We start from the raw sequence: 26,944 nt of genomic DNA, 5'->3' as shown, positions 1-26,944 counted from the left end.
TCCTGGTGTCAACCTGTATTATTTCAGTAGACATTGAAATGAGGATGCATCTTGCTGCCTTTCCAATGAAGCAAGTTTAATTTAGTAATAGGTGAAAAACCATCCCTACAAAGGTGTTAATCAGAGACTTGGCTTTGTGGACACTTTTCAGAGAACAAATTTGTTAGCATAAAAATAAAGCCAGAAAATGAAGAGCTGTTTAATCACTCAATTGGATTTTTTTTGCCAGCATATTTCTTTTTCTCTGCAACCCACTGCTAAATTGTGCTTCCTAGCTGTTTTTATAAAATCAATGAATCAAATCTAACTCTGATTACATCAGAGAAGGCCAGGTACCCTACACCATAACAGGGGGTTTGAAATTTTGACTTGTCTACTTAAAGATCACCAAAATCTGATAACAAGGTCAATTACGTCCCTGGGTGGGATTGAACCACCAACCTTTTGGTTAGTAGCCGGACACACTAACCGATTGCGCCACAGAGACACTTTGCAAAAAAGTACATACTGACAAAGGCTAATAAGCATACATCTAGAACGTTTCCTAGAAAAACTTTAAAAAGTCAATAATCTGGAGAGTTTTTGTAAGATGTTTCTTCCATCCACCAACGAAGAAACACATTGGTACTTTCCCATGATGAGTGAGTGCTTCAGGATCTCTTGCACTTACATGTGCAGCAGAGTACTGCAATGGAAGCATGCTGGGCCCATAACCCAGAGGTAGGCAGATTAAAACTTTCCTCTGCTATATGCATTTTTTTTGTTAAAGTAATCCAAAACTGGGATTGATATTTTTGCTCTTTATTTTTCATTAAAGTACAATAACTTTTACCATTTTAATTTGTTTTAATAGTATATTGAAAGTATTGTTTTCTTTTAAAAATCCACTTAATTTTCTTTACCCTATTATTAAAATGGTAATTGACAAAAACAAACTACATTGTCACCAGAAGAGCAATACAAAATGTACAAGTGATATATTAAAATCATCTTTCCAGCTTGAATTTCAATGATGCATTGGGGGCAACGATTTTGTGAGAAACATTTTCACCCTTAAATAAAGATTTTCTTAATTCCTTACCTGTGTGCTAATTAGATATCACCTTGTTTTCACATTAAACAGACTTCTACATGAGAAAGCAGCAAGGATGCAGTGGCGTTAATGTTTCCTGGTGTCAACCTGTATTATTTCAGTAGACATTGAAATGAGGATGCATCTTGCTGTCTTTCCAATGAAGCAAGTTTAATTTAGTAATAGGTGAAAAACCATCCCTACAAAGGTGTTAATCAGAGACTTGGCTTTGTGGACACTTTTCAGAGAACAAATTTGTTAGCATAAAAATAAAGCCAGAAAATGAAGAGCTGTTTAATCACTCAATTGGATTTTTTTTGCCAGCATATTTCTTTTTCTCTGCAACCCACTGCTAAATTGTGCTTCCTAGCTGTTTTTATAAAATCAATGAATCAAATCTAACTCTGATTACATCAGAGAAGGCCAGGTACCCTACACCATAACAGGGGGTTTGAAATTTTGACTTATCTACTTAAAGATCACCAAAATCTGATAACAAGGTCAATTACGTCCCTGGGTGGGATTGAACCACCAACCTTTTGGTTAGTAGCCGGACACACTAACCGATTGCGCCACAGAGACACTTTGCAAAAAAGTACATACTGACAAAGGCTAATAAGCATACATCTAGAACGTTTCCTAGAAAAACTTTAAAAAGTCAATAATCTGGAGAGTTTTTGTAAGATGTTTCTTCCATCAACCAACGAAGAAACACATTGGTACTTTCCTATGATGAGTGAGTGCTTCAGGATCTCTTGCACTTACATGTGCAGCAGAGTACTGCAATGGAAGCATGCTGGGCCCATAACCCAGAGGTAGGCAGATTGAAACTATCCTTTGCTATATGCATTTTTTTTTTGTTAATTTAAATAATCAAAACTGGGATTGATATTTTTGCTCTTTTATTTTTACTTAAAGTACAATAACTTTTACCATTTTAATTTGTTTTAATAGTATATTGACAATATAGTTTTCTTTAAAAAATCCACTTAATTTTCTTTACCCTATTATTAAAAGGGTAATTGACAAAAACAAACTACATTGTCACCAGAAGAGCAATACAAAATGTACAAGATATCTTTCCAGCTTGAATTTCAATGATGCATTGGGGCAACGATTTTGTGAGAAACATCTTCACCCTTAAATAAAGATTTTCTTAATTCCTTACCTGTGTGCTAATTAGATATCACCTTGTTTTCACATTAAACAGACTTCTACATGAGAAAGCAGCAAGGATGCAGTGGCGTTAATGTTTCCTGGTGTCAACCTGTATTATTTCAGTAGACATTGAAATGAGGATGCATCTTGCTGCCTTTCCAATGAAGCAAGTTTAATTTAGTTATAGGTGAAAAACCATCCCTACAAAGGTGTTAATCAGAGACTTGGCTTTGTGGACACTTTTTAGAGAACAAATTTGTTAGCATAAAAATAAAGGCAGAAAATGAAGAGCTGTTTAATCACTCAATTGGATTTTTCTGCCAGCATATTTTTTTTCTCTGCAACCCATTGCTAAATTGTGCTTCCTAGCTGTTTTTTATAAAATCACTGAATCAAATCTAACTCTGATTACATCAGAGAAGGCCAGGTACCCTACACCATAAGAGGGGGTTTGAAATTTTGACTTGTCTACTTAAATATCACCAAAACCTGATCACAAGGTCAATTATGTCCCTGGGTGGGATTGAACCACCAACCTTTTGGTTAGTAGCCAGACACACTAACCGATTGCGCCACAGAGACAATTTGCAAAAAGTACATACTGACAAAGGCTAATAAGCATTCATCTAGAACGTTTCCTAGAAAAACTTTAAAAAGTCAATAATCTGGAGAGTTTTTGTAAGAATTTTCTTCCATCCACCAACGAAGAAACACATTGGTACTTTCCCATGATGAGTGAGTGCTTCAGGATCTCTTGCACTTACATGTGCAGCAGAGTACTGCAATGGAAGCATGCTGGGCCCATAACCCAGAGGTAGGCAGATTAAAACTTTCCTCTGCTATATGCATTTTTTTTGTTAAAGTAATCCAAAACTGGGATTGATATTTTTGCTCTTTATTTTTCATTAAAGTACAATAACTTTTACCATTTTAATTTGTTTTAATAGTATATTGAAAGTATTGTTTTCTTTTAAAAATCCACTTAATTTTCTTTACCCTATTATTAAAATGGTAATTGACAAAAACAAACTACATTGTCACCAGAAGAGCAATACAAAATGTACAAGTGATATATTAAAATCATCTTTCCAGCTTGAATTTCAATGATGCATTGGGGGCAACGATTTTGTGAGAAACATTTTCACCCTTAAATAAAGATTTTCTTAATTCCTTACCTGTGTGCTAATTAGATATCACCTTGTTTTCACATTAAACAGACTTCTACATGAGAAAGCAGCAAGGATGCAGTGGCGTTAATGTTTCCTGGTGTCAACCTGTATTATTTCAGTAGACATTGAAATGAGGATGCATCTTGCTGTCTTTCCAATGAAGCAAGTTTAATTTAGTAATAGGTGAAAAACCATCCCTACAAAGGTGTTAATCAGAGACTTGGCTTTGTGGACACTTTTCAGAGAACAAATTTGTTAGCATAAAAATAAAGCCAGAAAATGAAGAGCTGTTTAATCACTCAATTGGATTTTTTTTGCCAGCATATTTCTTTTTCTCTGCAACCCACTGCTAAATTGTGCTTCCTAGCTGTTTTTATAAAATCAATGAATCAAATCTAACTCTGATTACATCAGAGAAGGCCAGGTACCCTACACCATAACAGGGGGTTTGAAATTTTGACTTATCTACTTAAAGATCACCAAAATCTGATAACAAGGTCAATTACGTCCCTGGGTGGGATTGAACCACCAACCTTTTGGTTAGTAGCCGGACACACTAACCGATTGCGCCACAGAGACACTTTGCAAAAAAGTACATACTGACAAAGGCTAATAAGCATACATCTAGAACGTTTCCTAGAAAAACTTTAAAAAGTCAATAATCTGGAGAGTTTTTGTAAGATGTTTCTTCCATCAACCAACGAAGAAACACATTGGTACTTTCCTATGATGAGTGAGTGCTTCAGGATCTCTTGCACTTACATGTGCAGCAGAGTACTGCAATGGAAGCATGCTGGGCCCATAACCCAGAGGTAGGCAGATTGAAACTATCCTTTGCTATATGCATTTTTTTTTTGTTAATTTAAATAATCAAAACTGGGATTGATATTTTTGCTCTTTTATTTTTACTTAAAGTACAATAACTTTTACCATTTTAATTTGTTTTAATAGTATATTGACAATATAGTTTTCTTTAAAAAATCCACTTAATTTTCTTTACCCTATTATTAAAAGGGTAATTGACAAAAACAAACTACATTGTCACCAGAAGAGCAATACAAAATGTACAAGATATCTTTCCAGCTTGAATTTCAATGATGCATTGGGGCAACGATTTTGTGAGAAACATCTTCACCCTTAAATAAAGATTTTCTTAATTCCTTACCTGTGTGCTAATTAGATATCACCTTGTTTTCACATTAAACAGACTTCTACATGAGAAAGCAGCAAGGATGCAGTGGCGTTAATGTTTCCTGGTGTCAACCTGTATTATTTCAGTAGACATTGAAATGAGGATGCATCTTGCTGCCTTTCCAATGAAGCAAGTTTAATTTAGTTATAGGTGAAAAACCATCCCTACAAAGGTGTTAATCAGAGACTTGGCTTTGTGGACACTTTTTAGAGAACAAATTTGTTAGCATAAAAATAAAGGCAGAAAATGAAGAGCTGTTTAATCACTCAATTGGATTTTTCTGCCAGCATATTTTTTTTCTCTGCAACCCATTGCTAAATTGTGCTTCCTAGCTGTTTTTTATAAAATCACTGAATCAAATCTAACTCTGATTACATCAGAGAAGGCCAGGTACCCTACACCATAAGAGGGGGTTTGAAATTTTGACTTGTCTACTTAAATATCACCAAAACCTGATCACAAGGTCAATTATGTCCCTGGGTGGGATTGAACCACCAACCTTTTGGTTAGTAGCCAGACACACTAACCGATTGCGCCACAGAGACAATTTGCAAAAAGTACATACTGACAAAGGCTAATAAGCATTCATCTAGAACGTTTCCTAGAAAAACTTTAAAAAGTCAATAATCTGGAGAGTTTTTGTAAGAATTTTCTTAAATCAACCAACGAAGAAACACATTGGTACTTTCCCATGATGAGTGAGTGCTTCAGGATCTCTTGCACTTACATGTGCAGCAGAGTACTGCAATGGAAGCATGCTGGGCCCATTAACCAGAGGTAGGCAGATTGAAACTATCCTCTGCTATATGCATTTTTTTTGTTAATTAAAGTAATCCAAAACTGGGATTGATATGTTAGCTATTTTATGTTTACTTAAAGTACAATAACTTTTACCATTTTAATTTGTTTTAATAGTATATTGACAGTATTGTTTTCTTTCAAAAATCCACTTAATTTTCTTTACCCTATTATTAAAATGGTAATTGACAAAAACAAACTACATTGTCACCAGAAGAGCAATACAAAATGTACAAGTGATATATTAAAATCATCTTTCCAGCTTGAATTTCAATGATGCATTGGGGCAACGATTTTGTGAGAAACATCTTCACCCTTAAATAAAGATTTTCTTAATTCCTTACCTGTGTGCTAATTAGATATCACCTTGTTTTCACATTAAACAGACTTCCACATGAGAAAGCAGCAAGGATGCATTGGCGTTAATGTTTCCTGGTGTCAACCTGTATTATTTCAGTAGACATTGAAATGAGGATGCATCTTGCTGCCTTTCCAATGAAGCAAGTTTAATTTAGTAATAGGTGAAAAACCATCCTTACAAAGGTGTTCATCAGAGACTTGGCTTTGTGGACACTTTTCAGAGAACAAATTTGTTAGCATAAAAATAAAGCCAGAAAATGAAGAGCTGTTTAATCACTCAATTGGATTTTTTTGCCAGCATATTTCTTTTTCTCTGCAACCCACTGCTAAATTGTGCTTCCTAGCTGTTTTTATAAAATCACTGAATCAAATCTAACTCTGATTACATCAGAGAAGGCCAGGTACCCTACACCATAAGAGGGGATTTGAAATTTTGACTTGTCTACTTAAAGATCACCAAAATCTGATAACAAGGTCAATTACGTCAATGGGTGGGATTGAACCACCAACCTTTTGGTTTATAGCCATACACACTAACTGATTGCGCCACAGAGACACTTTGCAAAAGTCCATACTGACAAAGGCTAATAAGCATTCATCTAAAACGTTTCCTAGAAAAACTTTAAAAAGTCAATAATCTGGAGAGTTTTTGTAAGATGTTTCTTCCATCCACCAACGAAGAAACACATTGGTACTTTCCCATGATGAGTGAGTGCTTCAGGATCTCTTGCACTTACATGTGCAGCAGAGTACTGCAATGGAAGCATGCTGGGCCCATAACCCAGAGGTAGGCAGATTAAAACTTTCCTCTGCTATATGCATTTTTTTTGTTAATTAAAGTAATCCAAAACTGGGATTGATATTTTTGCTCTTTATTTTTCATTAAAGTACAATAACTTTTACCATTTTAATTTGTTTTAATAGTATATTGAAAGTATTGTTTTCTTTTAAAAATCCACTTAATTTTCTTTACCCTATTATTAAAATGGTAATTGACAAAAACAAACTACATTGTCACCAGAAGAGCAATACAAAATGTACAAGTGATATATTAAAATCATCTTTCCAGCTTGAATTTCAATGATGCATTGGGGGCAACGATTTTGTGAGAAACATTTTCACCCTTAAATAAAGATTTTCTTAATTCCTTACCTGTGTGCTAATTAGATATCACCTTGTTTTCACATTAAACAGACTTCTACATGAGAAAGCAGCAAGGATGCAGTGGCGTTAATGTTTCCTGGTGTCAACCTGTATTATTTCAGTAGACATTGAAATGAGGATGCATCTTGCTGCCTTTCCAATGAAGCAAGTTTAATTTAGTAATAGGTGAAAAACCATCCCTACAAAGGTGTTAATCAGAGACTTGGCTTTGTGGACACTTTTCAGAGAACAAATTTGTTAGCATAAAAATAAAGCCAGAAAATGAAGAGCTGTTTAATCACTCAATTGGATTTTTTTTGCCAGCATATTTCTTTTTCTCTGCAACCCACTGCTAAATTGTGCTTCCTAGCTGTTTTTATAAAATCAATGAATCAAATCTAACTCTGATTACATCAGAGAAGGCCAGGTACCCTACACCATAACAGGGGGTTTGAAATTTTGACTTGTCTACTTAAAGATCACCAAAATCTGATAACAAGGTCAATTACATCCCTGGGTGGGATTGAACCACCAACCTTTTGGTTAGTAGCCGAACACACTAACCGATTGCGCCACAGAGACACTTTGCAAAAAAGTACATACTGACAAAGGCTAATAAGCATACATCTAGAACGTTTCCTAGAAAAACTTTAAAAAGTCAATAATCTGGAGAGTTTTTGTAAGATGTTTCTTCCATCAACCAACGAAGAAACACATTGGTACTTTCCCATGATGAGTGAGTGCTTCAGGATCTCTTGCACTTACATGTGCAGCAGAGTACTGCAATGGAAGCATGCTGGGCCCAAAACACAGAGGTAGGCAGATTGAAACTATCCTTTGCTATATGCATTTTTTTTTTTGTTAATTTAAGTAATCAAAACTGGGATTGATATTTTTGCTCTTTTATTTTTACTTAAAGTACAATAACTTTTACCATTTTAATTTGTTTTAATAGTATATTGACAATATAGTTTTCTTTAAAAAATCCACTTAATTTTCTTTACCCTATTATTAAAAGGGTAATTGACAAAAACAAACTACATTGTCACCAGAAGAGCAATACAAAATGTACAAGTGATCTTTCCAGCTTGAATTTCAATGATGCATTGGGGCAACGATTTTGTGAGAAACATCTTCACCCTTAAATAAAGATTTTCTTAATTCCTTACCTGTGTGCTAATTAGATATCACCTTGTTTTCACATTAAACAGACTTCTACATGAGAAAGCAGCAAGGATGCAGTGGCGTTAATGTTTCCTGGTGTCAACCTGTATTATTTCAGTAGACATTGAAATGAGGATGCATCTTGCTGCCTTTCCAATGAAGCAAGTTTAATTTAGTTATAGGTGAAAAACCATCCCTACAAAGGTGTTAATCAGAGACTTGGCTTTGTGGACACTTTTTAGAGAACAAATTTGTTAGCATAAAAATAAAGGCAGAAAATGAAGAGCTGTTTAATCACTCAATTGGATTTTTCTGCCAGCATATTTTTTTTCTCTGCAACCCATTGCTAAATTGTGCTTCCTAGCTGTTTTTTATAAAATCACTGAATCAAATCTAACTCTGATTACATCAGAGAAGGCCAGGTACCCTACACCATAAGAGGGGGTTTGAAATTTTGACTTGTCTACTTAAATATCACCAAAACCTGATCACAAGGTCAATTATGTCCCTGGGTGGGATTGAACCACCAACATTTTGGTTAGTAGCCAGACACACTAACCGATTGCGCCACAGAGACAATTTGCGAAAAGTACATACTGACAAAGGCTAATAAGCATTCATCTAGAACGTTTCCTAGAAAAACTTTAAAAAGTCAATAATCTGGAGAGTTTTTGTAAGAATTTTCTGAAATCAACCAACGAAGAAACACATTGGTACTTTCCCATGATGAGTGAGTGCTTCAGGATCTCTTGCACTTACATGTGCAGCAGAGTACTGCAATGGAAGCATGCTGGGCCCATTAACCAGAGGTAGGCAGATTGAAACTATCCTCTGCTATTCGCATTTTTTTTGTTAATTAAAGTAATCCAAAACTGGGATTGATATGTTAGCTATTTTATGTTTACTTAAAGTACAATAACTTTTACCATTTTAATTTGTTTTAATAGTATATTGACAGTATTGTTTTCTTTCAAAAATCCACTTAATTTTCTTTACCCTATTATTAAAATGGTAATTGACAAAAACAAACTACATTGTCACCAGAAGAACAATACAAATGTACAAGTGATATATTAAAATCATCTTTCCAGCTTGAATTTCAATGATGCATTGGGGCAACGATTTTGTGAGAAACATCTTCACCCTTAAATAAAGATTTTCTTAATTCCTTACCTGTGTGCTAATTAGATATCACCTTGTTTTCACATTAAACAGACTTCCACATGAGAAAGCAGCAAGGATGCATTGGCGTTAATGTTTCCTGGTGTCAACCTGTATTATTTCAGTAGACATTGAAATGAGGATGCATCTTGCTGCCTTTCCAATGAAGCAAGTTTAATTTAGTAATAGGTGAAAAACCATCCTTACAAAGGTGTTCATCAGAGACTTGGCTTTGTGGACACTTTTCAGAGAACACATTTGTTAGCATAAAAATAAAGCCAGAAAATGAAGAGCTGTTTAATCACTCAATTGGATTTTTTTGCCAGCATATTTCTTTTTCTCTGCAACCCACTGCTAAATTGTGCTTCCTAGCTGTTTTTATAAAATCACTGAATCAAATCTAACTCTGATTACATCAGAGAAGGCCAGGTACCCTACACCATAAGAGGGGATTTGAAATTTTGACTTGTCTACTTAAAGATCACCAAAATCTGATAACAAGGTCAATTACGTCAATGGGTGGGATTGAACCACCAACCTTTTGGTTAATAGCCGTATACACTAACTGATTGCGCCACAGAGACACTTTGCGAAAGTCCATACTGACAAAGGCTAATAAGCATTCATCTAAAACGTTTCCTAGAAAAACTTTAAAAAGTCAATAATCTGGAGAGTTTTTGTAAGATGTTTCTTCCATCCACCAACGAAGAAACACATTGGTACTTTCCCATGATGAGTGAGTGCTTCAGGATCTCTTGCACTTACATGTGCAGCAGAGTACTGCAATGGAAGCATGCTGGGCCCATAACCCAGAGGTAGGCAGATTAAAACTATCCTCTGCTATATGCATTTTTTTTGTTAATTAAAGTAATCCAAAACTGGGATTGATATTTTTGCTCTTTATTTTTCATTAAAGTACAATAACTTTTACCATTTTAATTTGTTTTAATAGTATATTGAAAGTATTGTTTTCTTTTAAAAATCCACTTAATTTTCTTTACCCTATCATTAAAATGGTAATTGACAAAAACAAACTACATTGTCACCAGAAGAGCAATACAAAATGTACAAGTGATATATTAAAATCATCTTTCCAGCTTGAATTTCAATGATGCATTGGGGGCAACGATTTTGTGAGAAACATTTTCACCCTTAAATAAAGATTTTCTTAATTCCTTACCTGTGTGCTAATTAGATATCACCTTGTTTTCACATTAAACAGACTTCTACATGAGAAAGCAGCAAGGATGCAGTGGCGTTAATGTTTCCTGGTGTCAACCTGTATTATTTCAGTAGACATTGAAATGAGGATGCATCTTGCTGCCTTTCCAATGAAGCAAGTTTAATTTAGTAATAGGTGAAAAACCATCCCTACAAAGGTGTTAATCAGAGACTTGGCTTTGTGGACACTTTTCAGAGAACAAATTTGTTAGCATAAAAATAAAGCCAGAAAATGAAGAGCTGTTTAATCACTCAATTGGATTTTTTTTGCCAGCATATTTCTTTTTCTCTGCAACCCACTGCTAAATTGTGCTTCCTAGCTGTTTTTATAAAATCAATGAATCAAATCTAACTCTGATTACATCAGAGAAGGCCAGGTACCCTACACCATAACAGGGGGTTTGAAATTTTGACTTGTCTACTTAAAGATCACCAAAATCTGATAACAAGGTCAATTACGTCCCTGGGTGGGATTGAACCACCAACCTTTTGGTTAGTAGCCGGACACACTAACCGTTTGCGCCACAGAGACACTCTGCAAAAAAGTCCATACTGACAAAGGCTAATAAGCATACATCTAGAACGTTTCCTAGAAAAACTTTAAAAAGTCAATAATCTGGAGAGTTTTTGTAAGATGTTTCTTCCATCAACCAACGAAGAAACACATTGGTACTTTCCCATGATGAGTGAGTGCTTCAGGATCTCTTGCACTTACATGTGCAGCAGAGTACTGCAATTGAAGCATGCTGGGCCCATAACCCAGAGGTAGGCAGATTGAAACTATCCATTGCTATATGCATTTTTTTTGTTAATTTAAGTAATCAAAACTGGGATTGATATTTTTGCTCTTTTATTTTTACTTAAAGTACAATAACTTTTACCATTTTAATTTGTTTTAATAGTATATTGACAGTATAGTTTTCTTTAAAAAATCCACTTAATTTTCTTTACCCTATTATTAAAAGGGTAATTGACAAAAACAAACTACATTGTCACCAGAAGAGCAATACAAAATGTACAAGTGATATATTAAAATCATCTTTCCAGCTTGAATTTCAATGATGCATTGGGGCAACGATTTTGTGTGAAACATCTTCACCCTTAAATAAAGATTTTCTTAATTCCTTACCTGTATGCTAATTAGATATCACCTTGTTTTCACATTAAACAGACTTCTACATGAGAAAGCAGCAAGGATGCAGTGGCGTTAATGTTTCCTGGTGTCAACCTGTATTATTTCAGTAGACATTGAAATGAGGATGCATCTTGCTGCCTTTCCAATGAAGCAAGTTTAATTTAGTAATAGGTGAAAAACCATCCCTACAAAGGTGTTAATCAGAGACTTGGCTTTGTGGACACTTTTTAGGGAACAAATTTGTTAGCATAAAAATAAAGGCAGAAAATGAAGAGCTGTTTAATCACTCAATTGGATTTTTCTGCCAGCATATTTTTTTTCTCTGCAACCCATTGCTAAATTGTGCTTCCTAGCTGTTTTTTATAAAATCACTGAATCAAATCTAACTCTGATTACATCAGAAAAGGCCAGGTACCCTACACCATAAGAGGGGGTTTGAAATTTTGACTTGTCTACTTAAATATCACCAAAACCTGATCACAAGGTCAATTATGTCCCTGGGTGGGATTAAACCACCAACCTTTTGGTTAGTAGCCAGACACACTAACCGATTGCGCCACAGAGACAATTTGCAAAAAGTACATACTGACAAAGGCTAATAAGCATTCATCTAGAACGTTTCATAGAAAAACTTTAAAAAGTCAATAATCTGGAGAGTTTTTGTAAGAATTTTCTTAAATCAACCAACGAAGAAACACATTGGTACTTTCCCATGATGAGTGAGTGCTTCAGGATCTCTTGCACTTACATGTGCAGCAGAGTACTGCAATAGAAGCATGCTGGGCCCATTACCCAGAGGTAGGCAGATTGAAACTATCCTCTGCTATATGCATTTTTTTTGTTAATTAAAGTAATCCAAAACTGGGATTGATATGTTAGCTATTTTATGTTTGCTTACAGTACAATAACTTTTACCATTTTAATTTGTTTTAATAGTATATTGACAGTATTGTTTTCTTTCAAAAATCCACTTAATTTTCTTTACCCTATTATTAAAATGGTACTTGACAAAAACAAACTACATTGTCACCAAAAGAGCAATACAAAATGTACAAGTGATATATTAAAATCATCTTTCCAGCTTGAATTTCAATGATGCATTGGGGCAACGATTTTGTGAGAAACATCTTCACCCTTAAATAAAGATTTTCTTAATTCCTTACCTGTGTGCTAATTAGATATCACCTTGTTTTCACATTAAACAGACTTCCACATGAGAAAGCAGCAAGGATGCATTGGCGTTAATGTTTCCTGGTGTCAACCTGTATTATTTCAGTAGACATTGAAATGAGGATGCATCTTGCTGCCTTTCCAATGAAGCAAGTTTAATTTAGTAATAGGTGAAAAACCATCCTTACAAATGTGTTCATCAGAGACTTGGCTTTGTGGATACTTTTCAGAGAACAAATTTGTTAGCATAAAAATAAAGCCAGAAAATGAAGAGCTGTTTAATCACTCAATTGGATTTTTTTGCCAGCATATTTCTTTTTCTCTGCAACCCACTGCTAAATTGTGCTTCCTAGCTGTTTTTATAAAATCACTGAATCAAATCTAACTCTGATTACATCAGAGAAGGCCAGGTACCCTACACCATAAGAAGGGATTTGAAATTTTGACTTGTCTACTTAAAGATCACCAAAATCTGATAACAAGGTCAATTACGTCCCTGGGTGGGATTGAACCACCAACCTTTTGGTTAGTAGCCAGACACACTAACCGATTGCGCCACAGAGACACTTTGCAAAAAGTACATACTGACAAAGGCTAATATGCATTCATCTAAAATGTTTCCTAGAAAAACTTTAAAAAGTCAATAATCTGGAGTTTTTGTAAGATGTTTCTTCCATCCACCAACGAAGAAACACATTGGTACTTTCCCATGATGAGTGAGTGCTTCAGGATCTCTTGCACTTACATGTGCAGCAGAGTACTGCAATGGAAGCATGCTGGGCCCATAACCCAGAGGTAGGCAGATTAAAACTATCCTCTGCTATATGCATTTTTTTTGTTAATTAAAGTAATCCAAAACTGGGATTGATATTTTTGCTCTTTTATTTTTCATTAAAGTACAATAACTTTTACCATTTTAATTTGTTTTAATAGTATATTGAAAGTATTGTTTTCTTTTAAAAATCCACTTAATTTTCTTTACCCTATTATTAAAATGGTAATTGACAAAAACAAACTACATTGTCACCAGAAGAGCAATACAAAATGTACAAGTGATATATTAAAATCATCTTTCCAGCTTGAATTTCAATGATGCATTGGGGCAACGATTTTGTGAGAAACATTTTCACCCTTAAATAAAGATTTTCTTAATTCCTTACCTGTGTGCTAATTTGATATCACCTTGTTTTCACATTAAACAGACTTCCACATGAGAAAGCAGCAAGGATGCAGTGGCGTTAATGTTTCCTGGTGTCAACCTGTATTATTTCAGTAGACATTGAAATGAGGATGCATCTTGCTGCCTTTCCAATGAAGCAAGTTTAATTTAGTAATAGGTGAAAAACCATCCTTACAAAGGTGTTAATCAGAGACTTGGCTTTGTGGACACTTTTCAGAGAACAAATTTGTTAGCATAAAAATAAAGCCAGAAAATGAAGAGCTGTTTAATCACTCAATTGGATTTTTTTGCCAGCATATTTCTTTTTCTCTGCAACCCACTGCTAAATTGTGCTTCCTAGCTGTTTTTATAAAATCACTGAATCAAATCTAACTCTGATTACATCAGAGAAGGCCAGGTACCCTACACCATAAGAGGGGGTTTGAAATTTTGACTTGTCTACTTAAAGATCACCAAAATCTGATAACAAGGTCAATTACGTCCCTGGGTGGGATTGAACCACCAACCTTTTGGTTAATAGCCATACACACTAACTGATTGCGCCACAGAGACACTTTGCAAAAGTACATACTGACAAAGGCTAATAAGCATTCATCTAAAACGTTTCCTAGAAAAACTTTAAAAAGTCAATAATCTGGAGAGTTTTTGTAAGATGTTTCTTCCATCAACCAACGAAGAAACACATTGGTACTTTCCCATGATGAGTGAGTGCTTCAGGATCTATTGCACTTACATGTGCAGCAGAGTACAGCAATGGAAGCATGCTGAGCACATAACCCAGAGGTAGACAGATTGAAACTATCCTCTGCTATATGCATTTGTTTTTGTTAATTAAAGTAATCCAAAACTGGGATTGATATGTTGGCTCTTTTATTTTTACTTACAGTACAATAACTTTTACCATTTTAATTTGTTTTAATAGTATATTGACAGTATTGTTTTCTTTCAAAAATCCACTTAATTTTCTTTACCCTATTATTAAAATGGTAATTGACAAAAACAAACTACATTGTCACCAGAAGAGCAGTACAAAATGTACAAGTGATATATTAAAATCATCTTTCCAGCTTGAATTTCAATGATGCATTGGGGCAACGATTTTGTGAGAAACATTTTCACCCTTAAATAAAGATTTTCTTAATTCCTTACCTGTGTGCTAATTAGATATCACCTTGTTTTCACATTAAACAGACTTCCACATGAGAAAGCAGCAAGGATGCAGTGGCGTTAATGTTTCCTGGTGTCAACCTGTATTATTTCAGTAGACATTGAAATGAGGATGCATCTTGCTGCCTTTCCAATGAAGCAAGTTTAATTTAGTAATAGGTTAAAAACCATCCTTACAAAGGTGTTAATCAGAGACTTGGCTTTGTGGACACTTTTCAGAGAACAAATTTGTTAGCATAAAAATAAAGCCAGAAAATTAAGAGCTGTTTAATCACTCAATTGGATTTTTTTTGCCAGCATATTTCTTTTTCTCTGCAACCCACTGCTAAATTGTGCTTCCTAGCTGTTTTTATAAAATCACTGAATCAAATCTAACTCTGATTACATCAGAGAAGGCCAGGTACCCTACACCAGAACAGGGGGATTTGAAATTTTGACTTGTCTACTTAAAGATCACCAAAATCTGATAACAAGGTTAATTACGTCACTGGGTGGGATTGAACCACCAACCTTTTAGCTAGTAGCTGGACACACTAACCAATTGCGCCAATGGAAGCATGCTGGGCACATAACCCAGAGGTAGGCAGATTGAAACTATCCTCTGCTATATGCATTTTTTTTTTGTTAATTTTAGTAATCAAAACTGGGATTGATATTTTTGCGTTTTTATTTTTACTTAAAGTACAATAACTTTTACCATTTTAATTTGTTTTAATAGTATATTGACAGTATAGTTTTCTTTAAAAAATCCACTTAATTTTCTTTACCCTATTATTAAAAGGGTAATTGACAAAAACAAACTACATTGTCACCAGAAGAGCAATACAAAATGTACAAGTGATATATTAAAATCATCTTTCCAGCTTGAATTTCAATGATGCATTGGGGCAACGATTTTGTGAGAAACATCTTCACCCTTAAATAAAGATTTTCTTAATTCCTTACCTGTGTGCTAATTAGATATCACCTTGTTTTCAAATTAAACAGACTTCTACATGAGAAAGCAGCAAGGATGCAGAGGCGTTAATGTTTCCTGGTGTCAACCTGTATTATTTCAGTAGACATTGAAATGAGGATGCATCTTGCTGCCTTTCCAATGAAGCAAGTTTAATTTAGTAATAGGTGAAAAACCATCCCTACAAAGGTGTTAATCAGAGACTTGGCTTTGTGGACACTTTTCAGAGAACAAATTTGTTAGCATAAAAATAAAGCCAGAAAATGAAGAGCTGTTTTATCACTCAATTGGATTTTTTTTTGCCAGCATATTTCTTTATCTCTGCAACCCACTGCTAAATTGTGCTTCCTAGCTGTTTTTATAAAATCAATGAATCAAATCTAACTCTGATTACATCAGAGAAGGCCAGGTACCCTACACCATAACAGGGGGTTTGAAATTTTGACTTGTCTACTTAAAGATCACCAAAATCTAATAACAAGGTCAATTACGTCCCTGGGTGGGATTGAACCACCAACCTTTTGATTAGTAGCCGGACACAGTAACCGATTGCGCCACAGAGACACTTTGCAAAAAGTACATACTGACAAAGGCTAATAAGCATACATCTAGAACGTTTCCTAGAAAAACTTTAAAAAGTCAATAATCTGGAGAGTTTTTGTAAGATGTTTCTTCCATCAACCAACGAAGAAACACATTGGTACTTTCCCATGATGACTGAGTGCTTCAGGATCTCTTGCACTTACATGTGCAGCAAAGTACTGCAATGGAAGCATGCTGGGCCCATAACCCAGAGGTAGGCAGATTAAAACTATCCTCTGCTATATGCATTTTTTTTGTTAATTAAAGTAATCCAAAACTGGGATTGATATTTTTGCTCTTTTATTTTTCATTAAAGTACAATAACTTTTACCATTTTAATTTGTTTTAATAGTATATTGAAAGTATTGTTTTCTTTTAAAAATCCACTTAATTTTCTTTACCCTATTATTAAAATGGTAATTGACAAAAACAAACTACATTGTCACCAGAAGAGCAATACAAAATGTACAAGTGATATATTAAAATCATCTTTCCAGCTTGAATTTCAATGATGCATTGGGGCAACGATTTTGTGAGAAACATTTTCACCCTTAAATAAAGATTTTCTTAATTCCTTACCTGTGTGCTAATTTGATATCACCTTGTTTTCACATTAAACAGACTTCCACAAGAGAAAGCAGCAAGGATGCAGTGGCGTTAATGTTTCCTGGTGTCAACCTGTATTATTTCAGTAGACATTGAAATGAGGATGCATCTTGCTGCCTTTCCAATGAAGCAAGTTTAATTTAGTAATAGGTGAAAAACCATCCTTACAAAGGTGTTAATCAGAGACTTGGCTTTGTGGACACTTTTCAGAGAACAAATTTGTTAGCATAAAAATAAAGCCAGAAAATGAAGAGCTGTTTAATCACTCAATTGGATTTTTTTGCCAGCATATTTCTTTTTCTCTGCAACCCACTGCTAAATTGTGCTTCCTAGCTGTTTTTATAAAATCACTGAATCAAATCTAACTCTGATTACATCAGAGAAGGCCAGGTACCCTACACCATAAGAGGGGGTTTGAAATTTTGACTTGTCTACTTAAAGATCACCAAAATCTGATAACAAGGTCAATTACGTCCCTGGGTGGGATTGAACCACCAACTTTTTGGTTAATAGCCATACACACTAACTGATTGCGCCACAGAGACACTTTGCAAAAGCACATACTGACAAAGGCTAATAAGCATTCATCTAAAACGTTTCCTAGAAAAACTTTAAAAAGTCAATAATCTGGAGAGTTTTTGTAAGATGTTTCTTCCATCAACCAACGAAGAAACACATTGGTACTTTCCCATGATGAGTGAGTGCTTCAGGATCTCTTGCACTTACATGTGCAGCAGAGTACTGCAATGGAAGCATGCTGGGCCCATAACCCAGCGGTAGGCAGATTGAAACTATCCTCTGCTATATGCATTTTTTTTTTGTTAATTAAAGTAATCCAAAACTGGGATTGATATTTTGGCTCTTTTATTTTTACTTAAAGTACAATAACTTTTACCATTTTAATTTGTTTTAATAGTATATTGACAGTATTGTTTTCTTTCAAAAATCCACTTAATTTTCTTTACCCTATTATTAAAATGGTAATTGACAAAAACAAACTACATTGTCACCAGAAGAGCAGTACAAAATGTACAAGTGATATATTAAAATCATCTTTCCAGCTTGAATTTCAATGATGCATTGGGGCAACGATTTTGTGAGAAACATCTTCACCCTTAAATAAAGATTTTCTTAATTCCTTACCTGTGTGCTAATTAGATATCACCTTGTTTTCACATTAAACAGACTTCCACATGAGAAAGCAGCAAGGATACAGTGGCGTTAATGTTTCCTGGTGTCAACCTGTATTATTTCAGTAGACATTGAAATGAGGATGCATCTTGCTGCCTTTCCAATGAAGCAAGTTTAATTTAGTAATAGGTGAAAAACCATCCCTACAAAGGTGTTAATCAGAGACTTGGCTTTGTGGACACTTTTCAAAGAACAAATTTGTTAGCATAAAAATAAAGCCAGAAAATGAAGAGCTGTTTAATCACTCAATTGGATTTTTTTTGCCAGCATATTTCTTTTTCTCTGCAACCCACTGCTAAATTGTGCTTCCTAGCTGTTTTTATAAAATCACTGAATCAAATCTAACTCTGATTACATCAGAGAAGGCCAGGTACCCTACACCACCAAAAAGGGGGTTTGACATTTTGACTTGTCTACTTAAAGATCACCAAAATCTGATAACAAGGTCAATTACGTCCGTTGTTGGGATTGAACCACCAACCTTTTGGTTAGTAGCCGGACACACTAACCGATTGCGCCACAGAGACACTTTGCAAAAAGTACATACTGACAAAGTCTAATAAGCATACATCTAGAACGTTTCCTAGAAAAACTTTAAAAAGTCAATAATCTGGAGAGTTTTTGTAAGATGTTTCTTCTATCAACCAATGAAGAAACACATTGGTACTTTCCCATGATGAGTGAGTGCTTCAGGATCTCTTGCACTTACATGTGCAGCAGAGTACAGCAATGGAAGCATGCTGGGCCCATAACCCAGCGGTAGGCAGATTGAAACTATCCTCTACTATATGCATTTTTTTTTGTTAATTAAAGTAATCCAAAACTGGGATTGATATTTTGGCTCTTTTATTTTTACTTAAAGTACAATAACTTTTACCATTTTAATTTGTTTTAATAGTATATTGACAGTATAGTTTTCTTTAAAAAATCCACTTAATTTTCTTTACCCTATTATTAAAAGGGTAATTGACAAAAACAAACTACATTGTCACCAGAAGAGCAATACAAAATGTACAAGTGATATATTAAAATCATCTTTCCAGCTTGAATTTCAATGATGCATTGGGGCAACGATTTTGTGAGAAACATCTTCACCCTTAAATAAAGATTTTCTTAATTCCTTACCTGTGTGCTAATTAGATATCACCTTGTTTTCACATTAAACAGACTTCCACATGAGAAAGCAGCAAGGATGCAGTGGCGTTAATGTTTCCTGGTGTCAACCTGTATTATTTCAGTAGAAATTGAAATGAGGATGCATCTTTCTGCCTTTCCAATGAAGCAAGTTTAATTTAGTAATAGGTGAAAAACCATCCCTACAAAGGTGTTAATCAGAGACTTGGCTTTGTGGACACTTTTCAGAGAACAAATTTGTTAGCATAAAAATAAAGCCAGAAAATGAAGAGCTGTTTAATCACTCAATTGGATTTTTTTTGCCAGCATATTTCTTTTTCTCTGCAACCCACTGCTAAATTGTGCTTCCTATCTGTTTTTATAAAATCACTGAATCAAATCTAACTCTGATTACATCAGAGAAGGCCAGGTACCCTACACCATAACTGGGGGTTTGAAATTTTGACTTGTCTACTTAAAGATCACCAAAATCTGATAACAAGGTCAATTACGTCCCTGGGTGGGATTGAACCACCAACCTTTCGGTTAGTAGCCAGACACACTAACCGATTGCGCGACAGAGACACTTTGTAAAAAGTACATACTGACAAAGGCTAATAAGCATACATCTGGAACGTTTCCTAGAAAAACTTTAAAAAGTCAATAATCTGGAGAGTTTTTGTAAGATGTTTCTTCCATCAACCAACGAAGAAACACATTGGTACTTTCCCATGATGAGTGAGTGCTTCAGGATCTCTTGCACTTACATGTGCAGCAGAGTACTGCAATGGAAGCATGCTGGGCCCATAACCCAGAGGTAGGCAGATTGAAACTATCCTTTGCTATATGCATTTTTTTTTGTTAATTTAAGTAATCAAAACTGGGATTGATATTTTTGCTCTTTTATTTTTACTTAAAGTACAATAACTTTTACCATTTTAATTTGTTTTAATAGTATATTGACAGTATAGTTTTCCTTAAAAAAATCCTCTTAATTTTCTTTACCCTATTATTAAAAGGGTAATTGACAAAAACAAACTACATTGTCACCAGAAGAGCAATACAAAATGTACAAGTGATATATTAAAATCATCTTTCCAGCTTGAATTTCAATGATGCATTGGGGCAACGATTTTGTGAGAAACATCTTCACCCTTAAATAAAGATTTTCTTAATTCCTTACCTGTGTGCTAATTAGATATCACCTTGTTTTCACATTAAACAGACTTCTACATGAGAAAGCAGCAAGGATGCAGTGGCGTTAATGTTTCCTGGTGTCAACCTGTATTATTTCAGTAGACATTGAAATGAGGATGCATCTTGCTGCCTTTCCAATGAAGCAAGTTTAATTTAGTAATAGGTGAAAAACCATCCCTACAAAGGTGTTAATCAGAGACTTGGCTTTGTGGACACTTTTCAGAGAACAAATTTGTTAGCATAAAAATAAAGCCAGAAAATGAAGAGCTGTTTCATCACTCAATTGGATTTTTTTTGCCAGCATATTTCTTTTTCTCTGAAACCCACTGCTAAATTGTGCTTCCTAGCTGTTTTTATAAAATCAATGAATCAAATCTAACTCTGATTACATCAGAGAAGGCCAGGTACCCTACACCATAACAGGGGGTTTGAAATTTTGACTTGTCTACTTAAAGATCACCAAAATCTGATAACAAGGTCAATTACATCCCTGGGTGGGATTGAACCACCAACCTTTTGGTTAGTAGCCAGACACACTAACCGATTGCGCCACAGAGACACTTTGCAAAAAGTACATACTGACAAAGGCTAATAAGCATACATCTAGAACGTTTCCTAGAAAAACTTTAAAAAGTCAAAAATCTGGAGAGTTTTTGTAAGATGTTTCTTCCATCAACCAACGAAGAAACACATTGGTACTTTCCCATGATGAGTGAGTGCTTCAGGATCTCTTGCACTTACATGTGCAGCAGAGTACGGCAATGGAAGCATGCTGGGCCCATAACCCAGAGGTAGGCAGATTGAAACTATCCTTTGCTATATGCATTTTTTTTTGTTAATTTAAGTAATCAAAACTGGGATTGATATTTTTGCTCTTTTATTTTTACTTAAAGTACAATAACTTTTACCATTTTAATTTGTTTTAATAGTATATTGACAGTATAGTTTTCTTTAAAAAATCCACTTAATTTTCTTTACCCTATTATTAAAAGGGTAATTGACAAAAACAAACTACATTGTCACCAGAAGAGCAATACAAAATGTACAAGTGATATATTAAAATCATCTTTCCAGCTTGAATTTCAATGATGCATTGGGGCAACGATTTTGTGAGAAACATCTTCACCCTTAAATAAAGATTTTCTTAATTCCTTACCTGTGTGCTAATTAGATATCACCTTGTTTTCACATTAAACAGACTTCTACATGAGAAAGCAGCAAGGATGCAGTGGCGTTAATGTTTCCTGGTGTCAACCTGTATTATTTCAGTAGACATTGAAATGAGGATGCATCTTGCTGCCTTTCCAATGAAGCAAGTTTAATTTAGTAATAGGTGAAAAACCATCCCTACAAAGGTGTTAATCAGAGACTTGGCTTTGTGGACACTTTTCAGAGAACAAATTTGTTAGCATAAAAATAAAGCCAGAAAATGAAGAGCTGTTTCATCACTCAATTGGATTTTTTTTGCCAGCATATTTCTTTTTCTCTGAAACCCACTGCTAAATTGTGCTTCCTAGCTGTTTTTATAAAATCAATGAATCAAATCTAACTCTGATTACATCAGAGAAGGCCAGGTACCCTACACCATAACAGGGGGTTTGAAATTTTGACTTGTCTACTTAAAGATCACCAAAATCTGATAACAAGGTCAATTACATCCCAGGGTGGGATTGAACCACCAACCTTTTGGTTAGTAGCCAGACACACTAACCGATTGCGCCACAGAGACACTTTGCAAAAAGTACATACTGACAAAGGCTAATAAGCATACATCTAGAACGTTTCCTAGAAAAACTTTAAAAAGTCAATAATCTGGAGAGTTTTTGTAAGATGTTTCTTCCATCAACCAACGAAGAAACACATTGGTACTTTCCCATGATGACTGAGTGCTTCAGGATCTCTTGCACTTACATGTGCAGCAAAGTACTGCAATGGAAGCATGCTGGGCCCATAACCCAGAGGTAGGCAGATTAAAACTATCCTCTGCTATATGCATTTTTTTTGTTAATTAAAGTAATCCAAAACTGGGATTGATATTTTTGCTCTTTTATTTTTCATTAAAGTACAATAACTTTTACCATTTTAATTTGTTTTAATAGTATATTGAAAGTATTGTTTTCTTTTAAAAATCCACTTAATTTTCTTTACCCTATTATTAAAATGGTAATTGACAAAAACAAACTACATTGTCACCAGAAGAGCAATACAAAATGTACAAGTGATATATTAAAATCATCTTTCCATCTTGAATTTCAATGATGCATTGGGGCAACGATTTTGTGAGAAACATTTTCACCCTTAAATAAAGATTTTCTTAATTCCTTACCTGTGTGCTAATTTGATATCACCTTGTTTTCACATTAAACAGACTTCCACAAGAGAAAGCAGCAAGGATGCAGTGGCGTTAATGTTTCCTGGTGTCAACCTGTATTATTTCAGTAGACATTGAAATGAGGATGCATCTTGCTGCCTTTCCAATGAAGCAAGTTTAATTTAGTAATAGGTGAAAAACCATCCTTACAAAGGTGTTAATCAGAGACTTGGCTTTGTGGACACTTTTCAGAGAACAAATTTGTTAGCATAAAAATAAAGCCAGAAAATGAAGAGCTGTTTAATCACTCAATTGGATTTTTTTGCCAGCATATTTCTTTTTCTCTGCAACCCACTGCTAAATTGTGCTTCCTAGCTGTTTTTATAAAATCACTGAATCAAATCTAACTCTGATTACATCAGAGAAGGCCAGGTACCCTACACCATAAGAGGGGGTTTGAAATTTTGACTTGTCTACTTAAAGATCACCAAAATCTGATAACAAGGTCAATTACGTCCCTGGGTGGGATTGAACCACCAACTTTTTGGTTAATAGCCATACACACTAACTGATTGCGCCACAGAGACACTTTGCAAAAGCACATACTGACAAAGGCTAATAAGCATTCATCTAAAACGTTTCCTAGAAAAACTTTAAAAAGTCAATAATCTGGAGAGTTTTTGTAAGATGTTTCTTCCATCAACCAACGAAGAAACACATTGGTACTTTCCCATGATGAGTGAGTGCTTCAGGATCTCTTGCACTTACATGTGCAGCAGAGTACTGCAATGGAAGCATGCTGGGCCCATAACCCAGCGGTAGGCAGATTGAAACTATCCTCTGCTATATGCATTTTTTTTTTGTTAATTAAAGTAATCCAAAACTGGGATTGATATTTTGGCTCTTTTATTTTTACTTAAAGTACAATAACTTTTACCATTTTAATTTGTTTTAATAGTATATTGACAGTATTGTTTTCTTTCAAAAATCCACTTAATTTTCTTTACCCTATTATTAAAATGGTAATTGACAAAAACAAACTACATTGTCACCAGAAGAGCAGTACAAAATGTACAAGTGATATATTAAAATCATCTTTCCAGCTTGAATTTCAATGATGCATTGGGGCAACGATTTTGTGAGAAACATCTTCACCCTTAAATAAAGATTTTCTTAATTCCTTACCTGTGTGCTAATTAGATATCACCTTGTTTTCACATTAAACAGACTTCCACATGAGAAAGCAGCAAGGATACAGTGGCGTTAATGTTTCCTGGTGTCAACCTGTATTATTTCAGTAGACATTGAAATGAGGATGCATCTTGCTGCCTTTCCAATGAAGCAAGTTTAATTTAGTAATAGGTGAAAAACCATCCCTACAAAGGTGTTAATCAGAGACTTGGCTTTGTGGACACTTTTCAAAGAACAAATTTGTTAGCATAAAAATAAAGCCAGAAAATGAAGAGCTGTTTAATCACTCAATTGGATTTTTTTTGCCAGCATATTTCTTTTTCTCTGCAACCCACTGCTAAATTGTGCTTCCTAGCTGTTTTTATAAAATCACTGAATCAAATCTAACTCTGATTACATCAGAGAAGGCCAGGTACCCTACACCACCAAAAAGGGGGTTTGACATTTTGACTTGTCTACTTAAAGATCACCAAAATCTGATAACAAGGTCAATTACGTCCGTTGTTGGGATTGAACCACCAACCTTTTGGTTAGTAGCCGGACACACTAACCGATTGCGCCACAGAGACACTTTGCAAAAAGTACATACTGACAAAGTCTAATAAGCATACATCTAGAACGTTTCCTAGAAAAACTTTAAAAAGTCAATAATCTGGAGAGTTTTTGTAAGATGTTTCTTCTATCAACCAATGAAGAAACACATTGGTACTTTCCCATGATGAGTGAGTGCTTCAGGATCTCTTGCACTTACATGTGCAGCAGAGTACAGCAATGGAAGCATGCTGGGCCCATAACCCAGCGGTAGGCAGATTGAAACTATCCTCTACTATATGCATTTTTTTTTGTTAATTAAAGTAATCCAAAACTGGGATTGATATTTTGGCTCTTTTATTTTTACTTAAAGTACAATAACTTTTACCATTTTAATTTGTTTTAATAGTATATTGACAGTATAGTTTTCTTTAAAAAATCCACTTAATTTTCTTTACCCTATTATTAAAAGGGTAATTGACAAAAACAAACTACATTGTCACCAGAAGAGCAATACAAAATGTACAAGTGATATATTAAAATCATCTTTCCAGCTTGAATTTCAATGATGCATTGGGGCAACGATTTTGTGAGAAACATCTTCACCCTTAAATAAAGATTTTCTTAATTCCTTACCTGTGTGCTAATTAGATATCACCTTGTTTTCACATTAAACAGACTTCCACATGAGAAAGCAGCAAGGATGCAGTGGCGTTAATGTTTCCTGGTGTCAACCTGTATTATTTCAGTAGAAATTGAAATGAGGATGCATCTTTCTGCCTTTCCAATGAAGCAAGTTTAATTTAGTAATAGGTGAAAAACCATTCCTACAAAGGTGTTAATCAGAGACTTGGCTTTGTGGACACTTTTCAGAGAACAAATTTGTTAGCATAAAAATAAAGCCAGAAAATGAAGAGCTGTTTAATCACTCAATTGGATTTTTTTTGCCAGCATATTTCTTTTTCTCTGCAACCCACTGCTAAATTGTGCTTCCTATCTGTTTTTATAAAATCACTGAATCAAATCTAACTCTGATTACATCAGAGAAGGCCAGGTACCCTACACCATAACTGGGGGTTTGAAATTTTGACTTGTCTACTTAAAGATCACCAAAATCTGATAACAAGGTCAATTACGTCCCTGGGTGGGATTGAACCACCAACCTTTCGGTTAGTAGCCAGACACACTAACCGATTGCGCGACAGAGACACTTTGTAAAAAGTACATACTGACAAAGGCTAATAAGCATACATCTGGAACGTTTCCTAGAAAAACTTTAAAAAGTCAATAATCTGGAGAGTTTTTGTAAGATGTTTCTTCCATCAACCAACGAAGAAACACATTGGTACTTTCCCATGATGAGTGAGTGCTTCAGGATCTCTTGCACTTACATGTGCAGCAGAGTACTGCAATGGAAGCATGCTGGGCCCATAACCCAGAGGTAGGCAGATTGAAACTATCCTTTGCTATATGCATTTTTTTTTGTTAATTTAAGTAATCAAAACTGGGATTGATATTTTTGCTCTTTTATTTTTACTTAAAGTACAATAACTTTTACCATTTTAATTTGTTTTAATAGTATATTGACAGTATAGTTTTCCTTAAAAAAATCCTCTTAATTTTCTTTACCCTATTATTAAAAGGGTAATTGACAAAAACAAACTACATTGTCACCAGAAGAGCAATACAAAATGTACAAGTGATATATTAAAATCATCTTTCCAGCTTGAATTTCAATGATGCATTGGGGCAACGATTTTGTGAGAAACATCTTCACCCTTAAATATAGATTTTCTTAATTCCTTACCTGTGTGCTAATTAGATATCACCTTGTTTTCACATTAAACAGACTTCTACATGAGAAAGCAGCAAGGATGCAGTGGCGTTAATGTTTCCTGGTGTCAACCTGTATTATTTCAGTAGACATTGAAATGAGGATGCATCTTGCTGCCTTTCCAATGAAGCAAGTTTAATTTAGTAATAGGTGAAAAACCATCCCTACAAAGGTGTTAATCAGAGACTTGGCTTTGTGGACACTTTTCAGAGAACAAATTTGTTAGCATAAAAATAAAGCCAGAAAATGAAGAGCTGTTTCATCACTCAATTGGATTTTTTTTGCCAGCATATTTCTTTTTCTCTGAAACCCACTGCTAAATTGTGCTTCCTAGCTGTTTTTA

At 34.7% G+C, this 26,944-nt stretch overlaps 11 non-coding genes across 11 annotated transcripts; all 11 read right to left on the bottom strand.

The window, feature by feature from the left end:
* Positions 1-413: 413 nt before the first annotated feature.
* On the bottom strand, positions 414-487 carry TRNAS-ACU (transfer RNA serine (anticodon ACU)). Its single transcript has one exon. It is a non-coding gene; the product is annotated as a tRNA-Ser (tRNA).
* Positions 488-1,580: 1,093 nt separating this feature from the next.
* TRNAS-ACU (transfer RNA serine (anticodon ACU)) lies at positions 1,581-1,654 on the bottom strand. The gene has a single exon. It is a non-coding gene; the product is annotated as a tRNA-Ser (tRNA).
* A 1,084-nt stretch (positions 1,655-2,738) lies between these two features.
* Positions 2,739-2,812, bottom strand: TRNAS-ACU (transfer RNA serine (anticodon ACU)). The gene has a single exon. It is a non-coding gene; the product is annotated as a tRNA-Ser (tRNA).
* Positions 2,813-3,904: 1,092 nt separating this feature from the next.
* TRNAS-ACU (transfer RNA serine (anticodon ACU)) lies at positions 3,905-3,978 on the bottom strand. Its single transcript has one exon. It is a non-coding gene; the product is annotated as a tRNA-Ser (tRNA).
* Positions 3,979-5,062: 1,084 nt separating this feature from the next.
* TRNAS-ACU (transfer RNA serine (anticodon ACU)) lies at positions 5,063-5,136 on the bottom strand. The gene has a single exon. It is a non-coding gene; the product is annotated as a tRNA-Ser (tRNA).
* A 2,264-nt stretch (positions 5,137-7,400) lies between these two features.
* On the bottom strand, positions 7,401-7,474 carry TRNAS-ACU (transfer RNA serine (anticodon ACU)). The gene has a single exon. It is a non-coding gene; the product is annotated as a tRNA-Ser (tRNA).
* A 1,085-nt stretch (positions 7,475-8,559) lies between these two features.
* Positions 8,560-8,633, bottom strand: TRNAS-ACU (transfer RNA serine (anticodon ACU)). Its single transcript has one exon. It is a non-coding gene; the product is annotated as a tRNA-Ser (tRNA).
* A 3,432-nt stretch (positions 8,634-12,065) lies between these two features.
* Positions 12,066-12,139, bottom strand: TRNAS-ACU (transfer RNA serine (anticodon ACU)). The gene has a single exon. It is a non-coding gene; the product is annotated as a tRNA-Ser (tRNA).
* A 1,095-nt stretch (positions 12,140-13,234) lies between these two features.
* Positions 13,235-13,308, bottom strand: TRNAS-ACU (transfer RNA serine (anticodon ACU)). Its single transcript has one exon. It is a non-coding gene; the product is annotated as a tRNA-Ser (tRNA).
* A 7,911-nt stretch (positions 13,309-21,219) lies between these two features.
* TRNAS-ACU (transfer RNA serine (anticodon ACU)) lies at positions 21,220-21,293 on the bottom strand. Its single transcript has one exon. It is a non-coding gene; the product is annotated as a tRNA-Ser (tRNA).
* Positions 21,294-22,389: 1,096 nt separating this feature from the next.
* TRNAS-ACU (transfer RNA serine (anticodon ACU)) lies at positions 22,390-22,463 on the bottom strand. Its single transcript has one exon. It is a non-coding gene; the product is annotated as a tRNA-Ser (tRNA).
* Positions 22,464-26,944: the final 4,481 nt, after the last annotated feature.

The sequence above is a fragment of the Pseudophryne corroboree genome (genome assembly GCF_028390025.1).
Source record: "Pseudophryne corroboree isolate aPseCor3 chromosome 7 unlocalized genomic scaffold, aPseCor3.hap2 SUPER_7_unloc_1, whole genome shotgun sequence".
NCBI lineage: Eukaryota > Metazoa > Chordata > Amphibia > Anura > Myobatrachidae > Pseudophryne > Pseudophryne corroboree.
The sequence above is the reverse complement of the archived record's forward strand: the minus strand, read 5'-3'. Positions and strand labels throughout refer to the sequence as shown.